A 25875-nucleotide genomic window follows, 5' to 3' on the forward strand; every position below is an offset into this window, starting at 1 on the left:
CAGCCAGCTTCTGCATTTCCTTGAGGGTCTGCGGCGGGCTTATGCCTTCAATGGCCTTGATCTTCTCCGGGTTCGCCTCTATCCCTCTGAGTGACACAAGGAACCCCAGCAGCTTGCCGAAAGGAACATCTAACACACATTTCTCTAGGTTAAGCCGCAGGTTCACCTGGCGCAGGCTCTCGAAGGTCTCCTACAGGTCTTGGATCAAGGTTCTCGCCTCCCGAGATTTCACCACAATGTCATCGACGTAGGCCTCCGTGTTCCCCCCGAGCTGTTGCCCTAAAGCGATGTGCATCAGCCACTGAGAGGTCGCTCCCGCGTTGCGCAGTCCGAAGGGCATGCAGGTGTAGCAGTACACCCCACGTGGGGTCAGGAAGGCTGTCTTCTCTACATCTTCCACCGCCATCTTGATTTGGTGATACCCTGAGAACGCATCCAGGAAGCACAGTAGGTCGCACTCAGCGGTGGAGTCGACGATCTAGTCGATGCGTGGGAGAGGGAACGGATCCTGAGGGAACGCCTTGTTGAGGTTGGTGAAGTCGAGACATATCCGCTCCTTCCCGCCTTTCTTCGACACCACAACTGGGTTCACTAGCCATTCAGGGTACCTGACCTCACGAATGGCACCCGCCGCCTCCAACTTGCGGGTCTCTTGGACGATGAAGGCCTGCTTCTCCGTGGACTCCCGCCTTGCTCGCTGCTTCACAGGGCGCGCATTGGAGCACACCCTCAGGTGGTGCTGAATCACCTCCCTCGGGACCCCCACCAGTTGATTGGGCTCCCATGTGAATATGTCCTTGTTCGCGTGCAAGAACTTCACCAACGCTTCCTCTTGGTTGGGGTTAAGGCCGGCACCTATGGTGAAGGTGGCTCCTGAAGAGCCGTCCTCGTCGACTGGCACCTGCTTTGCCTCTGCCTTGTCTTGGGTGAACAGCTGCTTCTTCTTAGTCGGCGCGGCCTCCTTAGCCTCGGGGGTACCGGTGCTGACGGGCTGCGCCGCCGCAGTGGTCCTGAAGGCAAGTTTGAGCGCTGTCACGGCCTCCTTAGTGTCCCCTTTGATGGTGAGGACACCCTTGCTCACTGGCATTTTCATGAGATTGTAGGCCGGATGAGTCGCCGCCATGAACTGTGCCAGGGCTGGGTACCCGAGGATGGCATTGTACGGGAGGCCGATACAGGCGATGTCGAAGTCGACCAGCTCGGTGCGGTAGTTGTCGCACGTGCCAAAGGTGACGGGAAGGCGGATCTGCCCCAGGGAGCGGGCAGCGCCACCACCAACTCCTGAGAAAGACTTGCTAAGGCTGAGTCGTTCGAGCGGCACGTGAAGCAGGCTGAAGGCCTCCATGGAGAGCAAGTTGAGGCCTGTGCCACCGTCGATGAGGGTCTTGGTGACGGCCACGTAGCAGATGGTGGGCGTGCAGAGCATTGGAAGCATGCCCGAGCCGGTGGTGGTGACGGGGTGGTCTTATGAGCTGAAGGTGAGGTCGGCCTCGGGCGCGGCCCTGCCCGGCAGAGCCCCCGAGCGCGTGGAACCGGTGCCGATCTGGCGGAGGAACGGCTTGATGTGGCGCTCTGAGGGCAGCGCTTGCGAGCTGCGATCGTGTGGTGCGCTGATGCAGCGTAGCGTGCAGTGAAGAGGCCGCGGAGGTTGAGCAGCCAGGCGCGCGGCTCCCCGGCGAGGGCCATGGGAAGCCAGTTGGCCGTGACCTTGTCGTCTCCCCCGGCTTCGATGACTGCCTCCTCGTATGCTAGAAGGAATGCTGACAGGTCCGCCGCGCCATCGTAGCGCGGCAGTATTTCCGGCTTGAATTTGGGCCGCCACTGCACCCGCCGCAGGGCGGGGGCTAGGGCTTGGAGCCCCCTGGCCCCGTCGTCACTACTGGTCGTCAGAGTCAGCGGCAGGGTGCCTGCCATGCGGGCGGAGTGCGGTGTCATCGGAGCGTAGATCGACAAAAGAGAAGCTACGTCGCACCCACTACCTGGCGCGCCAAATGTCGGATCACGGGTTCTGGCAAACCCTTGAGGTTCGAACACTGGGGTGCGTGCAAAGGCTTTCTCCCTATCGATCCATGCCCTAGCTCTCTAATAACTCGCAGATGAACTCGACGAACTCACAACACAGAAAGACACAAAATTTATACTGGTTCGGGCCACCGTCGTGGTGTAATACCCTACTCCAGTGTGGTGGTGGTGGATTGCCTCTTAGGCTGATGAAGAATAGTTACAAGGGGAAGAACAACCTCCTGAGGTTGAGGTGTTCTTGTGCTTGGTGGACTTGTGATCAGGTCGATCCTCACTTATCTCTCGTCCCCTTGTGCTCCCTCTTTCCTCTCTTTCTCTCTTCTCTGTTTTCCTGTTTACTTTTCCACCCCCCTTCACTGTGGTGGCTAGTTATACTTATATAGGCCTTGGTCCTCTCCCCAAATATTGAGCAGGAAGGGAGCCAACAATGGCCAATTCGAAAGGGGACAACTAGTACAAGTTATCCTGACAAAAGGTGGTCTTCGCCTACCAAAGGCTCTGGTGGTGATGCCGTCCTGGGCTCCATGGTGACCCCCGTCCTGCCGTCCTTCGGGTCTTGGTCTCGTTGCACCAATATGGAAACCTTTGCCTGATGCCTCGGTACTCCGCGCCCGCGCTTGCCCCCTTGGCACCAAAGAGGAAACAACGACACTACGCGCGTTGGCGCCCGCCTGGTCTCGATCGTCATGGCTCACGTCATGAGGACCTCATGAGGTTTGCTTTGCCTTGATCTCTCCGCCCCTCGCGAGCCTGCCTGGCAAGGCCGCTCCTGAGGAGGTCTTGCGTCGTCCGCCTTGCGAGGCTTGGCCCCTCGCGAGGGTCTTGAATGCCTTGTCAATGAAGATGGGCCGTACAAACCTGCCAGCCCAGCCACGCCGTGGGCCGCAGGCAGGCAAGTCCGGGACCCCCGTTCCCAGGACGCCGACAAGGTTAGTCCCAAAAAATCATATAAAATAGCATATAAATGCATATAAAACATCCAAGATTGATAATATAATAGCATGGAACAATAAAAAATTATAGATACATTGGGGCGTATTAAGCATCCCCAAGCTTAATTCCTACTCGTCCTCGAGTAGGTAAATGATAAAAACAGAATTTTTGATGTGGAATACTACCTAACATATTCATCCATTTAATTTTTTCTTTATTGTGGCATGAATGTTCAGATCCATAGGATTCAAAACAAAAGTTCAATATTGACATAAAAACAATAATACTTCAAGCATATTAATAAGGCAACTATGTCTTCTCAAAATAACATGGCCAAAGAAAGCTTATCCCTACAAAATCATATAGTCTGGCTATGCTCCATCTTCATCGCACAAAATATTCAAATCATGCACAACCCTGATGACAAGCCAAGCAATTGTTTCATACTTTTGATGTTCTCAAACCTTTTCAACTTTTCACGCAGTACATGAGCGTGAGCCATGGACATAGCACTATAGGTGGAATAGAATATGGTGGTTGTGGAGAAGACAAAAAGGAGATAGTCTCACATCAACCAGGCGTATCAACGGGCTATGGAGATGCCCATCAATAGATATTAATGTGAGTGAGTAGGGATTGCCATGCAACAGATGCACTAGAGCTACAAGTTTATGAAAGCTCAAAAGAAAACTAGGTGGGTGTGCATCCAACTTGCTTGTTGATGAAGAACTAGGGCAATTTGAGGAAGCCCATCGTTGGAATATACAAGACAAGTTCTATAATGAAACATTCCCACTAGTATATGAAAGTGACAACATAGGAGACTCTCTATCATGAAGATCATGGTGCTACTTTGAAGAACAAGTGTGGTAAAAGGATAGTAGCATTGCCCCTTCTCTTTTTTCTCTCACTTTTTGTTTTTTGGGCCTTGTCTCTTTTTTTGGCCTTTTTTCTGCTGGAGTCTCATCCCGACTTGTGGAGAAATCATAATCTCCATCATCCTTTCCTCACCCTACGCTTGGAGCTCGCGCCCATGGCCGTCCCGAGGCCGGAGCTCACACCCCCACGACTGCCCTGAGGCCGGAGATTGTGCCTCCGCGCCTGAAACTTGCGCCCATGGCCGCCCCGAGGCCCAAGCTCGGGTGCCCACGACCACTCCTGCGCCTAGAGCTTGCGCCCATGGCCACCCCGAGACCAGAGCTCGCGCCCTCACGGCCGCCTCGAGGTCGGAGCTCGTGCCCATGGACAGTCCGAGGCCAGAGATCATGCCCCCGTGCCCGGAGGTCATGCCTGCGGCCGGAGCTCATGCGCCCCACCCGGAACATTCACCCACAGCCGCTTCGAGGCTGGTGGTCGCGCCCATAGCTGCTCCGAGGTCAGAGCTCGTGTGCCCGCGCCCGGAGGTCATGCCCACGACCAATCGGAGGTTAGAGCTTGCACCCATGAGCAAGCCGACCACAATCTGGCCAAGACTGCTCACGCCCGTGGCATGTGTGCGTGCTCTGGTCATGTCGCATCTAACATGTTCGAGGAAATGCTTCAATATGAGGGGCTCAATTTGAGATGCGTGGATGTGAACGCGGGCATATGAGGGCTCAAAGTGGACGCGCCTGAACACTGACTGGGCGCGTCCGTGGGCGTTTAGGGGTTCATATTTGATGATTGCTACTGTAGACACTCTAACTTAAGGTGTCGTCACTTCTTGACCATCTGTGTCCATGATCCAGACAACCACCAGTAGCAAAGCATGGGCACATTTACTATATAAATATATGTATACATATACAACACCCTTATAACGTATGAAGTCTTTGCTCAAATAAGCTACTTAGCAACTCAGCTTTGCGCTTGGCCGACATCGCCGCTGGCACCAAAGACAATGAGCCATCATAACGTCTCCTTCGCTAGAATCAGCACTGACTGCAAAGACAACCAGCCATCGGATGAGTTCATCATTTTCTCCTTCCACCTGCCATGTATAAACTAAAAAAATAATACATTGATTTCTAAAAAATAAATAAAATAATAAATACTCATTGTAACCTTAATTCAGACGTTTGCAAAAATTGAATTAAAAAATGTTGCATAATGACACGTGGAGCATATTATATTTCATTTTTCGCCCGGTGCAACGCATGGACATTTGTACTAGTAAATTATAAAGGACAAATGTCAGTATGCCACACAAGGTCATCTCCACTTCATGTGATAAATTTGTGCACGACTACTCTACATATATTTACAGCGCTACCATTCACAATTTACCACACTCCACTTACACGTTATAGATGGGTCCATGTCCTCCTCCAGGTTCCAGTCCCAGGTGTTCTTCATAGATGGCACGATCCGTAGTGGTGGGCAACGGGAATCATTGTCGCAGCTTTCTAATCTGGTTCCACACGATGGAGACTCATCCAAGCTGAAGCGGCATAAATCAGGGATAGCGTGTCCCAGCATGTCGTTCATCCGGTGGTGCACACTGAAGACACAACCATGCTTCATGAACGGCAGGCCTTCGGTGTCATGCACAGAAGGTGGCATCTACTTCACAATGGGGTAGCTGTCCCCAATGAAAAGCGATTACTCTCCAATAGTATTCCTCGGCACCCACATAGCATCACGGGGGTCGAACTCGGCATCGTTCATCTGGTACACGCAACATCTCAGATCTGGACACATGGTGACGTACATGGTCAAGGTCCATGAATGATAATGTTGTGCTCAAATATGGCGGTCAATAATATTGTATAGCAAGTAGTACTACTCCAGTATAGAGTAAGTAAAATAACCGGCCTATTATTTATAGCCACTCTTGGCTACATGGATGAGATAGTAAGACATGGAAAACAAAAATGGTGGGAGCTAGTGGGTTCAAGTCTTCAAGGGCCTAGCTAGCTATACGCGTCCTCCAAGGTAAAAAGTACTAGTACTAGTAAGTAGTACTCCTTACTACTACAATGAAAGAGAAGGCGCAAGGGTTAAAACAATCTAATACTAAATTGTAGTACTAGTACAGTAAACATGTCCCAGTCAAGAAAAGAAAAGAATTAACAAGTACTACTACTCTAACACAGAGCAATGAGAAAATGGAATACCTGGTAGATGGTGACAGTCCAATCGTGGTAGATCATGTGACCATGTTGCACATCAGTGGTACCATGGGTAACGACTGCTAAGATAGTTGATCCCAATATGCCAAAGTCAGCTACAAGGTTTCAGGTTAGACTGTATCATAGATGCAATTGCACATCCAGGATCGGCGATCTTATTTTGATCGGGGGATGACTGGTCCTTGCAAAATAATGGAGTACCATTAGGGATGCAAATGATGGTTTGTGCATTCTGTTTGTAATCTCCCGTACCGTAGGATGGCAACCAGATGAAATAAGTCCCCTGGCTTGTCACTGCGAAGATGCGGCCTACATGGCACACGGCATCTTCGAACTTGTAGGCGTACAAATCTGCCGTGGCCAACATGTACCAGCCTCTACCGTTACGGCCTTTTGCATTGATGGCAATCCTTATGTCAAACACCGCGATGAGATAATAATCGTCGTAGCTGCATAGCTTTGTCGATGGGTCTGCAATTGCTATCTTCTTCAATCTCTTGTAGGCATCATCATATGTATTCAAGCCCAGCCAGTCCGGAAGGCTGATCCCAATGGCGGAGAAGGGGTCTATGGGAATGGACACACTGATGTGGATGTTGTGCAAAATAATGGTGGTATCCGGCTAGAGGTATGCAAGCCAATCTCTGCTGGCACCAACCCAGACATACATATAAGATGGTGGGCAGCGGAGAAATTACGAGATGGAATAACTAAGTACTATATTTAGACTATACACTACATGATCAAACTCCATGACTGACTTGCTCATCGGACAAAATCCGACTACCTCTCAACATTGGCAACTCTAGTGGAGTCAACATGCAACCACGGCCAGGTAGCAGTGGACTGCTCAACGGATTGTCCCATAGAATAAATGAGGAATGAAGTATGTCTACCAGAGGGGGGTGAATGGGAGTTTTAAATTTTCTTCGAAAAACTTAAATCTCTTAGAACCCAGCAACGGAATAAAATATCAACAAACTATGAAGAACTAAAATAGAATACTGAAGGAAAACTAAAACATGCATCGAAGAAACTCATACAAATGAAATGCATCAAACATAAACATAAGTGACAGAGGTAACCGTAGAAGCTCGATGGCGACAAGGTATTTGTTCGACCAGTTCGTCCTTCTGCACAAGGACTATGTCTGGTTGTAGGGGTTGTGACTTAACACAGAAGAGAAACTCTCTTCACCCTATTCTCCTTGATAATTGATTCGTCAACCGATGCCAATCACTCGTGGTAGATACTTGAAGGCGATCTCCAAACCTTTACAGACTTCTTCGAGAACCACAATCACTCTTGGTCTCTGAAGAAATTGGGACCTAACCATCTAGAGAGTTTGCAGCCCTCAAGAGTAATAGGCGGAGCGTACTAAACTTAGATTCCAGTGATGCTGGACCACTATCTAATTATTGGCTCTAGGGTTTTTCTCACGATGGATTTTAAAGTCAAATCTCTCAGAGAGGGGGTTGCTCAACAATCTTCTCAGGAATCAAAACGGAGCAGGCACTGGACAAAGCCGACGCGGGGTTGCTATTTATATCCGTAGTCTTCCCAGATGGGAAATGACCATTTTGGACACGAGGTCCAGCCAATGGCCAACAAACACGTTCACAACGGTCGGATTTTGGAGCAACGGTAACATTAATTGAGGAACAAGTAATGCTAACTCGTCGGTTCGAGTCAAATCTCTTGTAGCGAAGAAGATCACAGTCTCTTGCTGGTAAGTATTTACTCGGAGCACCAAGAGATTTCTCTCACATCTTTCATAGGATTTGGGTTTAGCATCAGAGAATCAAAGCTTCAAATTCTACACCCCTCTTAATAGTACGGTGGTCCTATGACTCAATGAAAGAAGAAGAACAATGACATAAATGCTACGTCTTCACTTCGTCTTCATTCTTCCTTAAGCGCAGTCATTTGCTTCGAACATGCACCGAACCAATTGCTTAGACTTCGGCAATTTTTAGGGGTCACTCTTGTTAGCTTTATCTTCCGTGATAACCTTCGCTACCATGCAGGGAGATTATCTTTGTCGTTTGCATCACACTCCTCGATACTTCAAGGACCTGGTACTTTGTGTGCACTAAAAAACACATAAGTCCCATACTATTTATGTCAACAAACTCCAAAACATAAGGGGCCTATCATTGCACCAACAATCTCCCCCTTTTTGGACGGTTGTTGACAAAACAAATAATCATCAAAGTGAAGATAGATAAGTAAAATGTAAATCGAACAAGAGTGAACTTGCATTACTTGACTCGATGATGAAATATACTCCCCCTAGATGTATGCAGGGTCAACTGATATATAATGAAGTTCCTTGCAATTTATTTGAGTGTGTGGAGGATTTTCAATCATACGAGGGAATGATTCGCACTGATGATAGATAATCCAATGAGAATATAGTGCAATCATTCATGACTTCTGTTAATAATTCCACCTGCAAAACAATAAGCTTCGAGAGATAATAGTGTAGCAGGCGGGGTTATTAATATTACCACCCATAATAGAAGTTTTACATCTGAGCACATAACATGGTATAAATGTCTCAAGATATAGAGCGAGAAAACACAAACCAAAACCAACAGAGCAAATCTATCAAGACTCTCGATGTTATTCTCCCCCCTTTTGTCAACTAGTGTCAAAAAGGTGATGAAAGACACGAGTGCTAGAAATAGGTGAATATGATTAACTCTGAGGCATCATCTAAGGAACTTCCTGAAGAAGTTTTTGATTCGGAGGTGTTAGGTATATCTTCATCTTCAGCAGCATTAGATCCTTCAAGACTGGCTTGGGGCTGAGAAGAGGAAGACACATTAGGATCAGCCTCGTCAGTCTCGCGAGACAAAGGATCTTCTTCAACAGGTTTTATAGTTTGTGATGTGGCTTCTAATTCGTTGAGTAATTTACGCAGCTGATTCTGAAGTAAATTCATTGTTGGTTCACGAGCTGATTCCGAAGTAAATTCTTGAAAATCTTCAGTAGTAAAACCTTGATCAATGAACTCATAGAGTTCTTGGAGGTGAGAGTGACTTAGTTGCTTATTTGAGAAGAATTTATGAAGCAATTTTCATAAACGCTTCTTGTTTACTGCTATGATCATGTGCACAACTTTTGTTCAGTTGTGAATAGCATTAAGTTCGATAGCAAGGTGCTGTTTCTATTGGCAATATTCGGCCATATGCTTTAGCAAGAGTTGTTGAGTGTGCATGCTTACTTCCATATGTGAAGGGGGCTGAGTGTTCGATTGACGATCATGCTTGGGTAACTTGGGTCCATTGAAGGTGTTATGATAATTGGGAGTACTGGACACTGGTGCTTTTCCCGAAGAAAAATCTTCCATTAGTTTCAGTATGTCACGCACAGGAGGAATGAAGCTTTTGTGACTGACTTTAGCAAGATATTCGGTCTTCATAGCATAGTCAACCACTTCCTGAATCAGGGTGCATGTACCTTAATAGTCTTGGGGCACTGAGCTGAATCCATCAGTATGCGGAGGAACGTATCCTCAACATGGAAGATAAATCCTTGAGAGATAGCATGGATGGTGTTTCGAAGAACATCAAAAATGCCATTGTCCGTATTCATCCCAGCCAATGGACAGAGAGTATAAGTAAGAATGTGATACAATGTTTGATTGTCGAATGTTAAGTGCTCGGGCAGAGGAGGACCATTGTAGTCAAAAATTTGTCTTCATCCATTGTGCATCGAAAATCTTCATCAGAGATAGCATCAATGTTATAAACCCGAATTTTAGTCTTGTCGTGTTCAAAACGAGGGAAATGAAAGTGGGATAAAAAATCTATGCTAGAGCATTTTATTGTTTTTCCTTTAGTCATCCATTCCATGATCCACTTTGTAGTGTCAGATTCATCACCAGAGATGTATAGTGTTGCATAAAATTGAAGGACAATCTCCCGGTTCCATGGATGCTGATATGCAAAGACATGCGAGAGCCCAAAGTCTTTGATATCTTGCAGTACTTGAGAGAAGCAGCCGAGGCTTTTCATCATAGCAAAGTCCGAAAACTCATGAGCGAAAATCTTCAGGCTATCATAAGGAATTCGTGAATAGTATGTTTCCTGCTCTGAGTCCAGAAACGAGGAGAATTAGATGTGTGGGGCTTGCTGTTGAAAGAAAACTAGATGAGTGTTTCTATTGAACAGAGGCCGCTTGACGCCAAATCCAGTTGAAAACAATGGTAGGAGCTCGCAAGGATAAGGATATGTAAGCTTATCTTCAATGGATATAACTTCATCACCATAGATAACAGAGTCTGGGTGATGAGCCAAAGTTGATTTTTCTGCAGAAGGATCAGAGGTTCTTCGTGCAGTGTTGAGTGAGATTCTCATAGGATAGGGATTTGCCACTTGTTCAGGAGCCGAGTCAGGCATCGAATCTTTATCAATTGCTTGTTGGGGAATTGCTTCAATAGTTGGAGGAGCATAGGGAGGAACTAGATTATTTGGTTCGACGAGGACAAGAGAAGCTTGTCGTTTCGGCTGAGGAATTTCACCTTCTTCGGACACTTGGTGCTATGAAGGATTTGCTTCAGGAGCTGGAGAGGCCACGGGCACTCACTGGTACACGTCGGTGCTTGATACGTCCATCTTGCATCATGTTCTCCTACTATTATTTATGATGTTTTATGCATAATAATGGTTTTTGGAGTAATTCTAATGCCTTTTCTCTCATAATTTGCAAGGTACACACAAAGAGGGAGAATTCCGGCAGCTGGAAATCTGGACCTGGAAAAGCTGTGCCAGGCTACCTATTATGCACGACTCCAAACAAGATGAAACTTTACAGAGAATTTTTATGGAATTTGTGAAGAATATTGGAGCAAATAAGTACCAGAGGGGGCCCACCAGGTGGGCACAACCCACCTGGGCACGCCAGGGAGCACAACCCGATTTCCCTCCCCAAGATGGGAGAGTTATTGGTGATGATGATGACGATGATTTCCCCCTCCGGGGGAAGTTCCCCCGGAGGGGGAAATCATCGTCATCATCATCACCAATAACTCTCCCATCTTGGGGAGGGAAATCTCCATCAACATCTTCAACATCACCATCATCTCAAACCCTAGTTCATCTCTTGTGTTCAATCTTGTTACCGGAACTTAGATTGGTGCTTGTGGGTGACTAGTAGTGTTGATTACATCTTGTAGTTGATTACTATATGGTTTATTTGGTGGAAGATTATATGTTCAGATCCATTATGCTATTTAATACCCCCTGATCTTGAGCATGTTTATCACTTGTGAGTAGTTAGTTTTGTTCTTGAGGTCACGGGAGAAATCATGTTGCAAGTAATCATGTGAACTTGATACGTGTTTGATATTTTGATAGTCTGTATGTTGTGATTCCCTTAGTGGTGTCATGTGAACGTTGACTACATGAAACTTCACCATATTTGGTCCTAAGGGAATGCATTGTGTAGTAGTTATTAGATGATGGGGTGCGAGAGTGACAGAAGCTTAAACCCTAGTTTATGCGCTATTCCATAAGGGACCGATTGGATCCAAAAGTTTAATGCTATGGTTAGGATTTATCCTTAATACTTTTCTCAAGTTGCAGATGCTTGCGAGGGGGTTAATCATAAATAGGAGGCTTGTTCAAGTAAGAACAACACCTAAGCACCGATCCACCCACATATCAAATTATCAAAGTAGCGAACATGAATCGAATCAACATGATGAAAGTGACTAGATGAAATTCCCGTGTACCCTCAAGAACGCTTTGCTTACTATAAGAGACCGTTTTGTCATGTCCTTTGACTCAAAAGGATTGGGCTACCTTGCTGCACTTTTGTTACTATTATCATTACTTGCTCGTTACAAAATATCTTGCTATCAAACTACTCTGTTACTTACAATTTCAGCACTTGCAGACATTACCTTGCTGAAAACCACGTGTCATTTCCTTCTGCTCCTCGTTGGGTTCGACACTCTTACTTGTTGAAAAGAGCTACAATTGATCCCCTATACTTGTGTGTCATCAAGGCTATTTTATGGCGCCGTTGCCGGGGAGTGAAGTGCCTTTGGTTAGTGGAATTTGGTAAGGAAACATTTATATAGTGTGCTGAAATTTACTGTCACTTGTTAGTGTGGAAGACAATCCTTTGAGGGGTTTGTTCGAGGTATCTTCACCTCGACCGGAGCCACAATTAGCTACCCCTCAATCTATTGCACCTACTGAAAATATTGAATATGAAATTCCTTCGGGTATGATAGAACAACTTCTAGCTAATCCTTATGCAGGAGATGGAACCGAACATCCTGATATGCACTTGATATGTGGAACAAATTTGTGGATTGTTTAAGCTTGCATGTTTACCTGGAGATGAAGTTAAAAATAAGTTTTTCCCTTTATCTTTGAAGGGAAAAGCATTGGCATGGTATAGGCTATGCGATGATATTGGATCTTGGAATTGGAATCGATTAAATTAGAGTTCCACCAAAAAAATTATCCCATGCATCTAGTTCATCGTGATCGGAATTACATATATAATTTTTGGCCTCGTGAAGGAGAAAGTACCGCTCTAGCTTGGGGGAGGCTTAAGTCAATGTTATATTCATGCCCCAATCATGAGCTCTCAAGAGAAATTTATTCAAAAATTTTATGCTCGGCTTTCTTGTGATGATCAATCCATGCTAGATACTTCTTGTACTGGTTCTTTTATGAAGAAGGCTATTGAATTATGGTGGGATCTTTTGGAAAGAATTAAATGCAAATCTGAAGATTGGGAACTCGGTGAAGTTAAAGAGTCAGGTATTAAGCTTAAGTATGGTTGTGTTAAATCTTTTACAAATACCGATGCTTTTCAAAAGTTTAGCACTAAATATGGACTTGACTCTGAGATAGTAGCCTCCTTTTGTGAATCATTTGCTACTCACGTTGATCTCCCTAAAGAGAAGTGGTTTAATTAAATATCACCCACCTATTAAAGATGAAATTAAAGAACCGGAATTAGCTAAGGAAGAAACTATACTTTATAATGTTGATCTAGTTGTTCCTACTGCTTATATTGAGAAACTAGCTTTCCCTGTTCGGATAAAGGAACATGCTAAAGTTTCAACTGTGGTCAACAAAAGTTATATTGGAACACCTAAACCTGATGAACAAATTAAAGTATAACCTAGTGTTGCTATGGTTAATGATCTCCTGGAAGAAAATATAGATGGGCATGTTATTTACTTCTGTGAAGAAGCTGCTAGAGTTGCCAAACCTGATAAAAAGGATAAACATTGACCTGTTGTTGGCATGCGCGTTGTCTCAGTTAAAATAGGAGATCACTGTTATCATGGTTTATGTGACTTAAGTGCTAGCGTGAGTGCTATTCCTTATTCCTTATATCAAGAAATTATGAATGACAAATCACCTGCAGAGATAGAAGACATAGATGTTACTATTAAACTTGCTAATAGAGATACTATATCACCAATTGGGATTGTTAGAGATGCTGAAGTCTTGTGCGGGAAAATAAAATACCCTACTAATTTTCTTGTTCTTGGTTCCCCACAAGATGACTTTTGTCCCATTATCTTTGGTAGACCTTTCTTGACCACCGTTAATGCTAAAATAGATTGTGAGAAGCAAACTGTCGGTGTTAGCTTTGGTGATGAATCTCGTGAGTTTAATTTTTCCAAGTTTAGTAGAAATCTTCATGAAAAAGAATTGCCTAGTAAGGATGAATATAATTGGTCTTGCTTCTATTGTTGTGCCTCCTACTGATCCTCTAGAACAATATCTGCTAGACCATGAAAATGATTTACATATGCATGAAATAAATGAAATAGATAAGATTTTATTTGAACAACGTCCTCTGCTTAAACACAATTTGCCTATTGAAACTGAAGGAGGTCCTCCTCCACCTAAAGTTGATCCTGTGTTTGAATTAAAACAATTTCCAGACACATTGAAATATGCTTATCTTGATGAGAAGAAGATATATCTTGTTATTATTAGTGCCAACCTTTCAGAACATGAAGAAGAAAGATTATTGAAAGTTCTGAGGAAGCACCGAGCTGCTATTGGATATACTCTTGATGATTTAAAAAGAATTAGTCTCACTCTATGTTAGCACAATATTAATATGGAACCTGATGCTAAACCCGTTGTTGATCACCAATGTCGGTTAAATCCAAAGATGAAGGAAGTGGTAAGAATGGAAATATTAGAACTTCTAGAAGCAGGTATAATCTATCCTATAGCTGATAGTAGATTGGTAAGTCATGTTCATTGTGTCCCTAAGAAAGGAGGTATCACTGTTGCTCCTAATGATAAGAATGAACTTATTCCACAAAGAATTGTTATAGGCTATAGAATGGTATTTGATTTTATAAAATTAAATAAAGCAACTAGAAAAGATCATTACCCTCTGCCTTTTATTGATCAAATGCTAGAAAGATTATCTAAGCACACACATTTTTGCTTCCTTGATGGAGACTCGGGTTTCTCACAAATACCTGTTTCTCAACCTGATCAAGAAAAGACCACTTTAACTTGTCCCTTTGGAACTTATGCTTATAGACGTATGCCTTTTGGTTTATGCAATGCACCAGCTACCTTGCAAAGATGCATGACTGCTATATTCTCTAACTTTTGTGAAAAGATTGTTGAGGTTTTCATGGATGACTTTTCCATTTATGGGAAATCTTTTGATGATTGTTTAACCAATCTTGATCGAGTTTTGCAGAGATGTGAGCAAACAAATCTTGTCTTGAATTGGGAGAAGTGCCACTTTATGGTTAATGAAGGTATTGTCTTGGGTCATAAAATTTCTGAAAAAGGTATTGAACTAGACAAAGCTAAGGTTGATGCAATTGAAAAAATGCCATGTCCTAAATATGTCGAAGGTATTTGTAGTTTCCTAGGTCATGCTGGTTTCTATAGGAGATTTATCAAAGACTTTCCAAAAATTTCTAGGCCTCTTACAAACCTTTTGCAAAAGGATGTTCCTTTTGTTTTTGATGATAATTGTTTAGAAGCCTTTGAAACACTCAAGAAAGCCTTAATTTCTGCACCTACTGTTCAACCACCTGATTGGAACTTGCCTTTTGAAATTATGTGTGATGCTAGTGATTATGTTGTTGGTGTTGTTCTAGGACAAAGAGTTGATAAGAAACTGAATGCCATTCATTATGCTAGTCAAACTCTAGACAGTGCTCAATGAAATTATGCTACTACTGAAAAAGAATTTCTAGCAGTGGTGTTTGCTTGTGATAAATTTAGATCTTACATTGTTGATTCAAAAGTAATTGTTCACGCCGACCATGCTGCTATTAAATATCTTATGGAAAAGAAAGATGCTAAACCTAGACTTATTCAATGGGTTATCTTGCTACAAGAATTTGATTTACATTTCATCGATAGAAAAGGAGCTGAGAACGCCGTAGCTGATAACTTGTCTAGGCTTGAAAATGTGCTTGATGACCAACTACCTATTGATGACAGTTTTCGTGATGAGCAGTTAGCTGCAATAAATGTTGCTTATAGCACTCCTTGGTATGTTGATTATGCTAATTACATTGTTGCTAAATATTTACCACCTAGCTGTACATACCAACAAAAGAAAAAATTCTTCTATGATTTAAGACACTACTTTTGGGATGATCCACATCTTTATAAAGAAGGAGTAGATGGTATTATTAGATGTTGTGTACCCGAGCATGAACAAGGACAAATCCTACGGAAATGTCACTCCGAAGCATATGGAGGACATCATGTTGGAGATAGAACTGCTCACAAGGTATTGCAATCTGGATTTTATTGGCCTACTCTCTTCAAGGATGCCTGTAAGTTCGTCTTATCTTGTGATGAATGCCAAAGAATAGGTAATATCAGTAAGCATCAAGAAATGCCTATGAATTATTCACTTGTTGTTGAACCATTTGATGTTTGGGGATTTGATTACATGGGACCTTTTCCTTCCTCCAATGGGTATACACATATTTTGGTTGCTGTTGATTATGTTACTAAGTGGGTAGAAGCTATTCCAACTAGTAGTGCTGATGACAACACCTCTATTAAAATGCTTAAGGAAGTTATTTTCCCAAGGTCTGGAGTCCCTAGATATTTAATGACTGATGGTGGTTCACTCTTTATTCATGGTGCTTTCCGTAAAATGCTTGCCAAGTATGATGTCAACCATAGAATTGCATCACCTTATCATCCTCAGTCTAGTGGTCAAGTTGAACTTAGATATAGAGAAATAGAATTAATTTTGCAAAAGACTGTCAATAGGTCCGAGAAGAATTGGTCTAAGAAATTAGATGATGCACTTTGGGCTTATAGAACAGCATATAAAAATCCTATGGGTACGTCTCCTTATAAAATGGTATATGGAAAAGCTTGTCATTTGCCTCTTGAGTTAGAACATAAGGCATATTGGGAAATTAAAGAACTCAACTATGATTTCAAACTTGCCGGTGAAAAGAGGTTGTTTGATATTAGTTCATTCGATGAATGGAGAACCCAAGCTTATGAAAATGCCAAGTTATTTAAAGAAAAGGTTAAAAGATGGCATGATAAAGGAATCCAAAAGCGCGAGTTTAAAGTTGGAGAATATGTTCTTTTGTACAACTCTCGTTTTAGATTCTTTGCAGGAAAACTCCTCTCCAAATGGGAAGGACCCTATGTTATTGCGGAGGTTTATCAGTCTAGAGCCATCAAAATAAACAATGCCGAAGGTACTAACCCAATGGTTGTTAATGGGCAATGAATACAACATTATATCTCAGGTACGCATAATATTATCCAAACCTTGACACCGGAACAACACATAAAAGAGTTATTCCGGAACACTCCAGAATCGTGAAAATAAGGAGGTACGTGATACAATAAGTAAACGGACTCCGAAAAATCCGCAAAAATATTTTTTGTCAGTTTTGGAATATAACAAAAATTAGGAAAATAAGAAACAACCAGGAAGCGTACCCTGGTGGGCACAACACACCAGGGCACGCATGGCTTGCCAGGCATGCCTAGGTGGGTTGTGCCCACCTCGGGTACCTTCTGGACTCTTCTTTTCTACAACTTGCTTGTTTCCCAAGATAAAAAATCTTTGTATACCCCCCGAACCTATTGATCACCGTATCGCGGACAAATCTTCTGTTTTGTTTTCCTTGCTATTTTCTGTCAGATCCGATCTGCTGTGGCCGCTTCAAGTTCCTCCAAGGACAAGTTATTCAAGAACGTCATTAACCTATATTTGCGGGAGGTGGTGCAGCACCCTCAAGTCATCCAGATGCATGAGGGGGTGCTTCACCTCCATGATGTGCCAGGTCCTAAGGGGATGGGAATCATGGAGGCCAGGCTTGAAGCTATGGAGCAGGAGGTCTTCCGGTGCAAGGGGATGGTGGGCATGGAGTCAATTCCAATCACCTCATGATCATGGACCTTTCCCATGATATCAAGGTGGATGGCAAGTCCATGGACATCGTCTTCACCCTCAACGAGCAAACCAACTTCCTCCAAAGCCAGATCTACGATCTCCAAAACCAAGTCTTTGAATATGAGGCAAGGTTTAAAGGTATGAGTTTGGCTGCCAGTTGCAGGAACCGTGAGACTCACTCCTCCTCTTATGATGGTGGACCTCTGCCATGGAAACCCGGGGACAAGATCTCTTCTTCATCACCACCACCTTATTCTTCATCACCAAAAGAAAATGGAGTATCGGGTATGGGCACTCCCCTTGGCTTCCGCCAAGCTTGGGGGAGGTGCTCCTGTATCGTATCATCCCCACTATCTTTTGCCTTTACTTATCTTAATTAGATCCATGATTATGTTTTGCTGTAGATGAATAAAAGTTTAGTTTGATCCTTTCTTTTCGAGAGTTTGCTTAGTGATCTATACTTGTAATCATGTGCGAGATATATAATAAAGTTTAGTTTGAGTTTTTGCTTTCTTTACTGTCTTGTTGGAATAAAAAGAAAGGAAATAAATCAAGAAGATCATATGCTAATCTTATGGTAGGTGATGACACCACATAAGGAAAAGTATAAGTAGAAAATTTTATTAGAGATTGACAAACATAGCATTAGTCAATGATGCAACTCATTAAAGAATTAATAAGGGAAGAGATGTCACACCCTAGCTAGTTCATGCATTAGAGTGATTGCATCATGTTTAAATTTCCCAAAAATATGAAATGGGGATGATGGAACCCCCAGCACCCCCTGGAACAACTAGGGTTTACTAAAAACTTTTCCAATGAACCTGAAATGCCCTTCTAAAAAGCCCACCCTTTTTGTCTTGGGTTAAAACCTTTGACAAAAATGGTGCACATTTTTCTAGGACATCTTAAGGTCATTGAATTAATTCATATAGTATTTGCATTTGGGCATTTAAATGCTATAAAATATTTTAAAAGCTCAAATAATCTAAACTAAAATGTTTACTGTTGGATTTATTCTAAGCAGTAGGCATGATTAATTTTATGATTTTTGGAAATGCCCTGGCATTTTTAATAAAGCCCTAAAGTTACAGAAATAATAGAAAATAAATAAAAACAGAAAAACGGAGAGAGAGAAACCCACCTGGGCCTTCTTACCTGGCGCGCCTGTAGCCCAAGTGGCCGGCCCAGCACGGCCCAGTCCATCTGGCCGTGCCAGTCGTCCCCTTCCTTGGGACAGAAGGACGACGGGCGCGTGCCCGACGCGCGCGCACCGCCGTGCGCCACCTCCTGCTTGTCGCTTCGTCACTAGACGGGCTATACGACCTCCACGTCGCGCCCCCGACCCCCTGGACACCTAACACTCCCCCCCTGCTCTCTCCCTCCCTCCCCCGACGCCATGGCCGAAGCAGCCGCCGCAGTCTTGCCGCCGTAGCCGTAGCCACCGTCGTCTCTATGCCGCCCTACCGTGTCCATGAGCTCCGCCACCCTCCTCTCCGTCGAGCAGGCCGAGCCCCGAGCGCTCGCGTGCCACGAAGCCACTACATCGACCTCGCCCGACTCTGCCACCGCCGGAGACCCCCTTCGCCGTCACCGTCGCAGCAGGCCGTCCCCGACCTCGCCGTCAGCTCCGTCGCAACCGCCATGAGCCTAGCTACCTCCCCACCCTCTCCGCTCCCTCTCTCGAGCCCCGTAGCTACTGCACGTAGCTCACCCGCATGCGCCGCCGCGGAGCTCATCGCCGACGAGGCTCCGGCCACCCAACGGCCGCGCCACCTTCTCCACTAGCCCTACCGCACCCCCAGGAACCCAACGCACTAACCCACGCACCTCTCCGTGCCCCCTAGCGATGAGTCCGAGCTCACCCGAGCTCCGGCCGCCAACAAACTCGTCGCCGGTGTCATCTCCGGCGACCCCGATCCCAACCACTAGAACCACCCGCCGCGGCTCGTTCCCAGCTGCCCGTAGAACCCAACGGCGCCTAGAACGGTGCCCTGTAGATGAAACCCGCACCTGCACCGCCGCGTTTGGCCTCGCCAGCGGCTAAACGCCGGCGAGATTGACCCTGTTTGACCCCGGGTTGACCCCAGTTTGACCCCGCCAGAGTCACTAACATGTGGGGCCGGCTCCTAACTAAATTAGATTAGTTTTTAATTAGTGCTAATCACCCTGTTAGAGGTTAGTGACCTCGTTAACTAACGCTCTCTCACTGACATGTGGGCCCAGGGCCTAACTAACCTAGTTTAGTGCTAACTAAACACTAACTAACTCTGTTAGTTAGCTGAAACACTCATAGATGGGGCCCACCAGTCAGGTTTGACCTGGGCTGGCGCCTTTGACCCGCTGACGTCACAGTGACGCAGTGCTGACATAGTTATTTATTTTCTGGATTAATTTTTATATAGGAAAATCCAGAAAATAGCCAAAACTTCTAAAAATCATAAAAAATCAACCATAGCTCCAAATCAAACAAATTATATATATGAAAAATGATCAGAAAAATTCAATCTTTCCATCTGTAATGGTTTCATGCATGACAAAACACTTTAACCTTGCTGTTTAGGTGAAACAAGCTAATACACTTATAATGCATAAGAACTTAAGCTTCCATTTGAATCTTTGATTCAAATGGACCCATTTCAACTTGTTTCACATTGCATTAGGCAGGACACCTCATTTTGCCATGTCATAGCATGCATCATATCGTTGCATATTGCCATGTGTTGATTATATTCTGTGGTGTCTTTCATGGTAGGTTCTGCCTCCGAGGATATTTCCGAGTATCCAGCTGAAGGGCAGTACCCTACTATCGCTCCATCAGGCAAGCAGCCCCATTGATCATATCGATACAATCCCATGTTCTCGCTTCTGCTCTCACTTACCGCATTAAGACAACAATGTGTCAAACTGCTGTGTGCTGCGGTAGTTGAACCCTTATCCTCTGCATGACCTGTCATTGCCACAGTAACTAGATGAGCATGTGTAGGAGTTGATTGAGCCATGTTTGTGTTTCCTACCTTGCTATGCCTGCTATGCTTAGAGTTCAGTCAGGTCTGATTCATCTGGGTGATGGGCTAGAGTGAAATGATTATGTCGGTAATGTGAGGGATGTGTTGAACATGATTTGGTAAAGGTATCGATGAGAGGCCATGTAGGAGTACATGGTGGGTTGTTTCATTGAGGCCGTCCCTAAGAACTGAGATCTGTATGTGTGATTTAAGATTCAGTTACTACCATGCATTGGGATCCTTAATTGACCCTCTCGGCTTCTTAATCACCCTAGTACTCTGTCCAGGAGTTGCAACTAGTTTCTGGTGTTTGTAGGTTATGTGTTGGCGGCCGTGCGTAGCGCTGACCCTAGGGGTGGGCTATGATGCGGTAGATACACCGTAGCACGGTGTACCGAGTCACCCATTTGGTGTCTCGGGAACCCTGTTCACATCGTTCAGGGCCGTATGTGGAAACCTCGGCTGGACTCCCTGCGGATGGAACCTGGATAGGCGATAAACCTGGACTAGAGACTTGAGTGTTTAGGTAGGCCATGGACGACACCCTCGTTGGGCTTCCGCTTGAAGGTTGCCGAGTACATGTCGTGTAAACAACGGTAAGTGGTGAGACCGTGTATGAAGAAGTACACCCATGTAGGGTTAACATCATCTATTCGAATAGCCGCGTCCGCGGTAAAGGACTATTTGGTTGCCTATACAGTTCATAGACAAGTTAATGGTTACTACTAAAATACTCAAGATAAGTGTGAGTACCGAGGATGGCCCTCTCGTAGGATGACGAGGGAGGATCCCCGGTGGAGTATTGTGTTGGTGATTAGTGGACTCGTGTGCGAAAACTATTTTACTAGTGGTGTCTCGTAGGATAGATTAGCCAAGAGTCAAAGCTGGCTTGCTACAATAACTCCACCACCTTCTTGAGAATGAGCATGTATAGTAGGTTCTGTGGTAAGACTTGCTGAGTACCTTTGTACTCATGTTGCTTTAATTACTGTTTTCAAACGACAACACCGCCCCCTCCGATGGGTTTTATGTAGACCTCGACGTCGATGAGTAACTTGCCACCCAGGTGGTGATCCTGGCCATGGAGGGCCCTATGTAGATAGACAGGCTTCGACAAGCCTTCTTTCTTTCTAGTGTCTGTACTCAGACTATTTGCTTCCGCATGTGCTTGTATGCTTGTATGAGTTGAGTGTCAGGTCATGTGACCCCTACCTGTATGAACATGTTATGTATGGCTCTCTGGAGCCTTTAAATAAAGTACTTAAGTTGTAGAGTTTTGTTGTGATGCCATGTTGTATTTACACATATCGAGCATATTGTGTTTATGATTGAAATGCTTGGTATGTGTGGGATCCGACAATCTAGTTGTTTATCCTTGGCAGCCTCTCTTATGGGGAAATGTAGTCTAGTGCTCCTCGAGCCATAGTAGTCCGCTACAGCCCGGTTCACCGGAGTCCTGCTAGCCCAGCACTACTGCTCAGGACACTTGACTGGCCGGCATGTGTTTCACTTCGTTCCTATGTCTGTCCCTTCGGGGAAATGTCACGCAGTGACATCCGGAGTCCTGCCTAGCCTGATACACCCCGGGTTCCCTGGAGTCCTGTTAGCCCAGTGCTATAGCCCGGATTCACACGCTGTTGGCCGACATGCTCGATGTGATTCATGTATGCCTGTCTCCATAGGTTTGTGCCGCTTTGGGTTCACGACTAGCCATGTCGGCCCGGGTTCTCTGTCTTATGGATGCTAGCGACACTATCATATACGTGAGCCAAAAGGTGCAAATGGTCCCGGGCCATGGTAAGGCAACACCCGTGGGGATACCATGCGTGAGGCCGCAATGTGATATGGGGTGTTACCGGCTAGATCGATGTGACTTGGAATCGGGGTCCTGACAGCGTTGGCATCAGAGCCGGATTGCCTGTAGGTTCGTTGAGCCAAACTGGTCGATGTCGAGTCTAGAAATGCTTTAGTTATATGTAGGGGAATTGATTGTGGGAGGGAACGTAAGGCTCTTTTACTCCTTTACCTTACGCCCTCTGATCTGAGTCATTCTCTTCTCATTCAACGTGGGTTCAGGACTAGGCTCTCTTCTTCTATCAGGTTCACGTGTTACTAATACGTAGTAGCTTATAGGATTGTTGTTACCAGCCTCAGTACAGCTTCTACTACTTTTAGTATGTTGTCAGTTGAATTAGAACCTTGATATGATGTTGTTGAGTGGTATTGCAAACTGTGTGGATGTCTCAAATCTTTTTCTAAGCATTTACAGCCGTTATGCTGTCTGATTTCCCCTAGAAAATTCTAATGCCTTTGCATTATTCTGTGCTTTTAGATGGCCACCCGTTCGCAGAACCAAGTGGTTCGTCTCACCCGGCGCCTCGATGTGCCCAGCCACACGGCCATGTTGGTTCGAGTGATGGTCAAGTCAGGCTATCGGTGGTATCCGGAATATACCGTCGAGGAGCAGTTCAGAGACTTCAACCAGAGCCAGTACCTTTGCACCGTCAGGATATATCCCTCTTATCCTGGAGCCACTGATCCCCTTCACTGTTCCTATGGACTTGGGGTCACTATTGAGATGTCTGTGCAGGATGCAGCCTATTCAATGATGACTATCATTCGAGCCAGGACTGCCTTGCTTCAGAACACCGATTTCCGTTACATGTCAGCCTCACTCCCTGGAGCACAGGGGTACTATCAGGCTTTGTACTATGACTCTACACATGAGGAGTCACTACTCCGCACCACTGCCGAGATGCTCGAGGATAAGGACCGCGAAAATCGGGCCTTGCGTATGGAGCTTTTCCACACTCGTTCTGATCATTGGGCCACTTTGACTCGGTTTGCACCTGCGGTGCAGGCAGGATACATGGACATGAGGGACCTGTACCCTGTACGGTCTGGATTGCCAGATTGGATGGAGTGGCGCGATGTAGGAGGCATCACCCCTCCTCGTGGTCCCCGTCTGCCACCGCCTGTGGCACCAAGGCCACATCCGAGCCCCTATGGTCCGCAGGCTCCGTAGGACCGTCTGTTCCCAGATGATCATGTTCCACTTCCAGGCTTTTGGTGGTGACTTTTATGAGGATTACTACGGAGCCGTCTGAGCTAGTAGTAGTTTCACTAGTATTGTAATAGTTGTACTCTCCACAGTCCCGCGTGACCGTGGGATACGACTTGGTGTGTATCACGCTCCGGAGGTGTAGAAAAATAATGTATAGGAGTTTGGAATGCCTCCGATGAGATGTAATGTCTTTCACCATAGTTGTACTCTAGCCTGGGCTTGTACTAAACTATGTACGGTGTGTATGACCAATGGTATATATAGGGCAGTTTCTATATTACCATGTCGTGCAATGAACATCTTAGTATTCCACGTTATCCATTACATTCTGCACTTCCTTGCCAAGTTTGTGCCATCCTTATCTAAACCGTTGTCTTGTTTTTTCCTAGGATGGTCAACACCCGAAGCAACCCTGCTGCCCCGGAGCAGGGAGAAGCCAGTGCAGCTAGGGGTGAAAATCTGCCTCACCCGCCTTCTCTGGCCGAAGTTATGCTAGAGGCGGAAAGAAACAAGCGTGAGACTAACCGCTTGCTGGAGCGGATTGAGCAGAACACTGCACGCCATCAGCGAAACGACTTGGTGTCAATCAATGACTTCATCAAGTTGTACCCACCAAAGTTTAATCATTCTGTCGAGCCCCTCGACGCGGATGACTGGCTCCGCAGCATCACACACAAGCTACGTTCTGCCAACGTAGCCGAAGATGATAAGGTTACCTATGCTGCCTATCACCTCGAAGGCCCTGCTAGCCTTTGGTGGGAAAACTTTGAGGCTATGCGCCCGGTCGGCCAAATCACTACTTGGGCTGAATTCAGTGAGGCTTTCCGTGAGCATCACATCCCGGAAGGTCTCATAGATCGCAAGAGGGAAGAGTTCTACAATTTCACCCAAGGAAGACTAACTGTGGATGCTTATAGTCGTGAATTTGGGAATCTGGCACGATATGCTCCTTAAGAGGTATCCACCGACGCTAAGAAGCAGGCAAGGTTCCGCAAGGGACTTAGCCCTGAGCTTCACCGTGATCTTCGTCTGCACGAGTGCACCTCCTTTCAGAAGTTGGTCAATAAAGCCATCAGTGCTGAGACAGGCCAGTCTGACTATGACGCTTCACGCAAGCACTCTCGTGATTTTGGTTCTTCATCCGGCTCTGGATCTCAGAAGCGCCGGGTGTGGATTCCAAAAACGGCACTGCCACCCAGGTTCATTCCGAGGTCATCCTTTGAGGCGCCTCGCCCAACCAGCAGTTTGCACCGTCTAAGCCCTATGGTGGCCCCGCCGCTAATGTTGCTCCACGCCCCAATGTTGTGACATGTTTCAAGTGTGGAGAGCCGGGTCACTACAGTCAAGAGTGTCCCCAGAACAATAACCCCAATCAGTCTAGAAAGTCCGTTGGCCGTGGTAAGCCAGCGGGAAAGACATTCTACGCCAAGCCAGCCACCACTACACGTGGCCATGTCAACTATGTCTCAGCTGAGGAGGCTCATGAGGATCCTAACGTCGTCCTTGGTACGCTCCTTGTTAATTGCCATCCGGCATATGTTCTTTTCGATACTGGAGCATCTCATTCATTCATATCTGAGAGCTATGCTCGATTGCATAACACAACATTCTGTGACATGCCCACTTCCATGGTAATTCAAACTTCGGGTTCCAAATGGCAAACTTCTAGAGTAAGCCATGGGAATGAAATTCTTGTCGATAGACTTGTCTTCCTTGCATCTTTAATAGCTCTCAAGTCCTCGGACATAAACATCATCTTGGGTATGGACTGGATGTCAGCTCATTATGCTAAAACTGATTGTGCCACTAGAACCGTTCAACTTACTCACCCATCGGGCAAGACAGTCAATGTCTTAACTCGAGTGGCCAAGCGCCAGCTTTACTCCCTAAATGTCAACCCCCTTCCAGACCTTGAAGATATTCCGGTAGTCCGAGACTTTCAGGATGTCTTTCCAGAAGAACTGTCAGGTGTTCCACCTGATAGGGACGTCGAGTTTGTGATAGACCTTGTTCCAGGAACCGTTCCAATTTCTCGAAGACCCTATAAGATGGCACCCTTAGAACTAGCCGAGCTTAAGAACCAACTCGATGAGTCCTTGAAAAAGGGTTTCATCCGTCCTAGTTCCTCCCCTTGGGCTTGCCCCATCCTCTTCGTCAAGAAGAAGGATGGAACGGATCGGATGGTTGTAGATTACCGACCTGTCAACTTGGTCACCATCAAGAACAAGTATCTGCTTCCCAGGATCAACAATCTGTATGATTAGCTCGCTGGATCCTCAGTCTTTTCCAAGATGGATTTGAGGTTGGGCTACCATCAAATCAAAATTAG

The sequence above is a fragment of the Triticum urartu genome, chromosome 7, assembly GCF_003073215.2.
Source record: "Triticum urartu cultivar G1812 chromosome 7, Tu2.1, whole genome shotgun sequence".
NCBI lineage: Eukaryota > Viridiplantae > Streptophyta > Magnoliopsida > Poales > Poaceae > Triticum > Triticum urartu.